Source organism: Musca autumnalis, unplaced genomic scaffold (assembly GCF_047663935.1).
Source record: "Musca autumnalis isolate F117 unplaced genomic scaffold, ASM4766393v1 scaffold_2, whole genome shotgun sequence".
Classification (NCBI taxonomy): Eukaryota; Metazoa; Arthropoda; class Insecta; order Diptera; family Muscidae; genus Musca; species Musca autumnalis.
In genome coordinates, this window is record NW_027411755.1 from 249585322 (window position 1) to 249592081 (window position 6760).

Here is a 6760-nt window from a genome sequence, read left to right on the forward strand (position 1 = left end):
GCGATCAGTAAAAATTTTGCAACACTGTCAGTTCGTTTTGAAAAACATTACTCTCTGTAATAGAGAGTAATAAATGAAGTTGAGCCAATGGGGGAATACTCCACTCAAACAATCGAGAATGAGATTGAACTTCAACAATAAACAAAACAAACAAAAAACAGCCGAGGCACGGGCGAATTGGAGCTTTGTTAAAAACAAAAAAACAAAATTCCAATAAACAACCTCACAGGCAACTGTGTTGGTGTTCTTTTCAACTCACAGAATTCGAAGAATTCTTAGTTGATACGTGCTGACATGTTGCAAAATATTTTGATTTTGGTGTTTCTTTGGAAAAGCCGAAAAGTGAGTGCGATTCTCGTTCACATGAGAATACTAGACACTTAAAGAGTTCGGTTTTTTCGCTAAAAAGGCATCATTTCAAAAACTGAGAAGCCAATTGATAATTCCCTTCGCCGGGATGAAATCATGATATTGGTAGCGATCAGTAAAAATTTTGCAACACTGTCAGTTCGTTTTGAAAAACATTACTCTCTGTAATAGAGAGTAATAAATGAAGTTGAGCCAATGGGGGAATACTCCACTCAAACAATCGAGAATGAGATTGAACTTCAACAATAAACAAAACAAACATAAGCAATAATATTTAAAACCTAATGTTGGGTAGCCTAGTTCCCTGAAAAATTTATGATGCGTGTTCCTTTCCTCTAAAGGAATTAGTTAATGGATTAGTAATGTGTGTTTAGTGAGAAAGACCCTTGTACTCCAAAGATATTTGACCAAGAAATGTTTAAATCCTTTAAAGCGTGGGGATTAATAGCTTAGTTTTTATTGGGATTTTTAGTTAAAAGAGGAAACGACTAGAGTGTCCTTGTATAGGAATTTCAATAAATTTAAAAAAAAAACGTATGCCCCTTTTATTTTCTTTCTTTGACATTCTAAATCATCGGTAACTAAGGATATAGCATTCTCGTAATTATGCAACCAATAGATTCAAATTCCATTTTCTCTTATTCCTAAGCTATACGATTTATATAAAACAATATCTCTTTTTGGTTTCTTGGACGAGATGAAACCACCTCATCTTATGTTATGGCTAAATATTCACCATAATGAGATGAGTTCTATCAATAGTCATAAGAGGCTCATGTCCCATGGACAAACGAAATCAATATATTTACATGGTCAACGAAGTTTATATCCTTAAGAAAATATGTATATGGGCAATATTATTGAAAATTTAACATCGTTGAAGCCAAGGTTTACCCCTTTATAACTCGCGAATAGTGGTTGTATATTGTACAATTTAAATGCTTTTGGATGAAATGAAATGTTTTTAGACTTGGCAAAAAATATTGGGTTTCAAAGTTGATTTGCGTGGAAGCTGTGGCTATATTTATGTTAAAAAATGGGTAAAAATGGGTTGAAGCCAAGGTGTCTTTTTTTTGTTTTCTCTCGATTTGTGATTAAACCACACTTTTTACGATTTTCCCGTTAAAGTAAAAGTAGAAGGCAACTAAATAAGGATCATCTCACTAGTGTATAACTTCTCAAAATTTGATCTGCGTCTACCATTAAATGATGCTGACATTTTGAAGCCAGATTTTAAGTGTTTTTTGAAATTTTCTTATAATTTCGTTCCGCAAACAGGTTTTTCAAAAAATCATATATAGGAATGAAGAACTCACGATTCTGATTTATTTGATATATGTGTCGTGAATGTAGCCTACACAGCTTCAGAGAAATCTGTATCCAAATACGAAAATTTTGTGTGAACAAATTTCTAAAAATCATATTTTTCGGGCCTAATTTTTACAATTGTCATTCGATTTACTCGTACTTGATTGCAAATTTTTGATTTTTACGTTGCGGATCTAATAAATCAATACTCGTAAAATTCCATCTACTAAAACGCGAGATAGGAGAAATTCCAAGGTAGGAAACTCACCTAATATTGTTTTTGAAAATATCGCGCATTTTATCGCGTATTCTGTCGGCAGCTTGCACTGCTATGAAAAACTAGTGCAGGATCTTCCTTTTTGCGGAAACAAAGATTTAAAAACTTCACTGATAAGGGAACTACATTCATTTTATCCCAAAAATAGTGTGTGATGCTACATCCACGGTTCTTGACTGATTGCCTTGAAATAGGTATATATCGATGCAGATTTTCATGGTGACACTAAACCCGGATGCGGAACGAAATTGTATGAACCTTGGGAAAATTAGCGATGTTTTATAGGTCTTTTAATGCTAAGATGCAGCCGATGCTACATCTTAGCGTCCAAATTATATTTCGAAAAATATATACAAATTAAAAGATATGGTCTTGCTGTACATGAAAATCACATGCGGACAAAACGATTTTGATAATTACGCGATTTACACATATTTTAATAATGCATATAAGTTAAAGCGGTTTATTTGAACTCTGTTTCCGTTTAAGAAGTGTAATGATTTATTTCAACAACCCGATAACTTTCCTCAATGGGAAACCTTCTATGTGAATGTAGATAAAGCAAAATCCACCCATTTTCTTGGGAGTTTCAAGAAAAATAAAAGAAGTACTCTTATAGAATTTTTCCAATATTTTCGACTCTAGAATGCGTGTGAAAACTATTATTCCAAACCAAAATTAGTTTTTTGTAACACAAATATGTGCTTATTTTGGCTATAATATCCTAACTACTATCCCGATGATTATAAGTTTGGTCTCATTTGATTCCCCGTGAAGTCTTTATTTAAAACTGTTACTTTTTTGTAATTTTTGACGGGTATATGGAGCTATATTTTCAAAAAATTGGGATTACATTTAAAATTTTGTCAATTTTTTGTAAATTCCGCGAATGCTGAGAAACATTTTACAAGTATTATGCAATCTACTTAATGACGTCACTTCGTGATAACTTTTTAGTGACAATTGTGCTCAATAAAATAATTAGCGTGTTTATAATAACTTTTTTTTTTTAAAAAGCAGAAGTAAAACCGCGATAACATTTGTCCGCAACAACCAAAAATTTGCTCGCGAGCGGATTTGTACTGGGAAATTTTTTCTTAACCTATGTACCAAAAATCGTTAATGTAGCGCGAAAAGAAAAAAATCAATTTTTTGGAAATGGAATATGAAATAATTGGCAGTTTTGCCCATATATGAATAAATATACACCAGATGTAGAGAAGTTTTAGATGGCAAAAATACTCACCAAATACCACTTAAATTACGCTGAAATAATATAAGAAGTAAATGTGGTAGCCAGGGAAGCTGCTCCCGGTCATAAAATGGTCGCAACCCGTGATATTTGCTTAATATGAATTCGTTTACCTTATATGTCAGTTCATTACACAGTAAAAATCCCTTATTAATGTACAAAATTATATGTTTTTGTTGATACTCGGTAATCCGGACAATTCGATAATCCGGACACCGCCGAAACATGTGGTGTCCGGATTATCGAGACTATACTGTATTTTTAAAATGTCCACTTCTTTTGGGAACATTGAAAAAAATAGGATCTAAAAATGTATTCAAAAATATTATTTTAAAATAAGCACATCCACCAAACATATTTAAAAAAAATCCATGTCCTTAAAAACCATTCTTAAAACATATTTTTAAAAAATCCATATCCTCAAAACAAATCTTTAACAATATTTTTAAAAAAAATCCATGTCCGATTTTGTGTTTTCAAAAAACAATTTTTCAAAAATTCCTTAAAAATAGTTTTAAAAAATCAAAGTCCGATTTAGGCGTCGATTATGCATTGCCCCTAAACTGGATGTTGCGTTGTCAATTGTCAGCACAACTGAGATGAAATGTTGTATTATTGATGTCAACCCAATTGGGTTGTTGATAAACGTATTATCGATCAGTGTTTTTCAAACTTGTGAACTCTATATTAATCAAAAAGGCATAATTCGCAAAAAAAAACATTTTAAAATGATGAGTTCAATGGAATATTTTTTGATGATGAAGAAAATGTACAGGACATGACACCTATTAGAAGAAATTTGAGGGACAGGTCGAATCCATTGGAATTGCCGTCTGCACTGTAAGTTGAAGCTCATGTTGGAAAGATCTGTAAATCAGTAAATTATTTTAGGTTTAAGGCGTATTTCCGATTGAAAACGATGCCGAAGTTCACATTGTGGAAACGTTAAAGGATGACTTCAAAGTTACAGATCAACAGCAATACCCCCACTTTTAAAAGTGTGCGTAGAGATTTTTTGCGGAGGGAAGTTTCCAAAAGTCCCATAACAATGATTACAACAATTGCATTGCTCAATCTACATTCTCGAACGTACTGAAGGAAGTTGCACACTTGATAGAGGACAAATTGTGCCAAAATTGGATCGTTTCAAAATTGTAGGAGGAGCAAAACAAAAATCATATTTATTCAAAAACGAAATTCCCTGGTGTTGTCGGCTGCACATTGGATTTGCACTCAATTTATCAATTAATATTTTAAACTGTTGTTTTGTTGTTATTTTCACCATACTTTTGATACACAAAATTAATAAATCATGCGAATAATCAACAATTGTTAAGAAAATGGTTTTTCCTTTCAATTTTACTTCTTGTTTCTTCGAAAATATTCACTGCAACTGAAAATAACTGGTTGCTAAGAAATAGCCGGTTCGTCAACTGAGATTCGTAACTTCAGTTGAAGGTTGCCGTACATAAAGTAATTTGGACAACTGACAACTCCACTCAATAATAATTGCTATCGATAATCGACTCCTTATATCTTTGTCCGATTTTGTGTTTTATAAAAATATTGGTAAAAATCTTAAAAAATATTTTTTAAAAATAAAAGTCCGATTTTGTGCTTTCAAAATATATTTTTAAAAAATTTACGTCAAAAAATAATTGTACAAAATCCACGTCCGAGTTTATGTTTTCAAAAAATATTTTTAAAATACAACGTCCGAGTTTGTGTTTTCAAAAAATATTGCAAAAAATCCACGAACGATTTTGTTTTTATACCCTCAGCATTTATGCTAACGAGGGTATATACACTTTCATACGGGCAAAATGTGCCTCATCGAAATAATGGTTTTAGACCCCAAGTATGTTTGGACGAAATGTGTTTCAGACAATTTGGAGTTGGTTTAGCCATGTCCGTCCGTCTGTCTGGCTGGCTGGTGTGCACGATAACTCTCGAACGGAGCAACCAATTCGGTTCAAAATTTGGCTTTCGTAATATTTTGCTCAAACTTAGTTTAAGTTCGAAAATGTTCGGAAAATTTGTGCGCACGATAACACTTGAAAGGAGTAACCGATTTGGCCCACACTTTGTACATCGTGAAAGTTCTAGCAGACTTAGATGAAGTTTAAATATGGACTCAATCGGTCCACTCCTTCGGATACGTCCCACACAAAATTTCGGAAAAGTTCAGTTTAGGACCTGCTCTCGAATCGCTTTGATTTTAGTTGTAGCAACTTGTATTCGATGTCCCCATACGACGGTACAAGTTTCATAAGGGGCAAGTCCATACTTCCTGAGAAAATAGCCTGAAAGTTGAAAAAACCCCTATGAAACCGTGTGTAGTGGTTGGAGCGCAAGATAAATCTCGAACGGATCTTCCAATTCGGTTCAAAATTTGGCCTTCGTAATATTTTGGCCAAACATAGTTTAAGCTCGAAGATAAACCATGTCGGTCCACTTCTTCAGGTACCTCCCTCACAAAAATTCAAAAATCTTCGGAAAAAATATGCGCACGATTACTTTTGAAGGGAGTGACCGATGTAATCCATACTCTGCACATCCTAATATATCTACCAGATATAGATCAGGTTCGGATATGGACAATATTTGTGCACTCCTTTGGGTACCTCCCACACAAAATTTCGGATAAGTTCACTTTAAGACCTGCTCTCGAATCACTTCGATTTTTGTTGAAGCGATTTGCATTCGCTACCTCCATTACGACGGTAAACGTTTTTTCAGGAGCAGGTTCATATTTCTTGGGAAAACATCCCGAAAGGTGTAAAAAGCCCTATGTCACCATATGTGGCTCTCGAACTCTTCTACCGAGTTGGTGCAACATTTGGTCTTCGCCAAATTCCGGTACTTCTCCCCAATATTTAAATAATGTCACTATAATGTTAGGACGATATCACTTGAATGGTGCAACCAATTTGGTCCAAACTTTGGATCTCCTAACATTTTGTCAAAATTTAGTTTAACTTCTAAAATGGCCCATATCGGCCCCCCACAAAAGTTCAACATTTGTGTTAATTCCTAAACCACATTTTTGTCGGCAAGTTCAAATGTTGAAAAAGGGCCACAAAATTCTGAAGAGACGCTAAATACATTATATATGTCCGTTGATGAAAGTTTCAATTCACATTGGCTAAGGGTATACCTCTGTCGGCAAAGCCGACTGACACTTTTTTACTTGTTTTTTTTTTTTCAAAAATCCAAGTCCGATGTGTTTTCAGAAAAACCACGTCCGATGTGTTTTCAGAAAAACCACGTCCGATGTGTTTTCAGAAAAACCACGTCCGATGTGTTTTCAGAAACAACCACGTCCGTTTTTATGTTTTCAAAATATCCAAGTCCTTAAATTTTGTTTTAAACATGCACGTTCTTTAATTTTATTTTAAAGATCCATGTCCTAAAATTTTGTTTAAATAATCCAAGTGCTTAAGTTTTGTATTTAAACTCAAATTCCTTACACTTTGTTTTAAAAATCCATGTCCTTAAAGTTTGTATTAAAAATTCACGTCCTTAAATTTTGTTTTAAAAGTCCATGTCCTTAA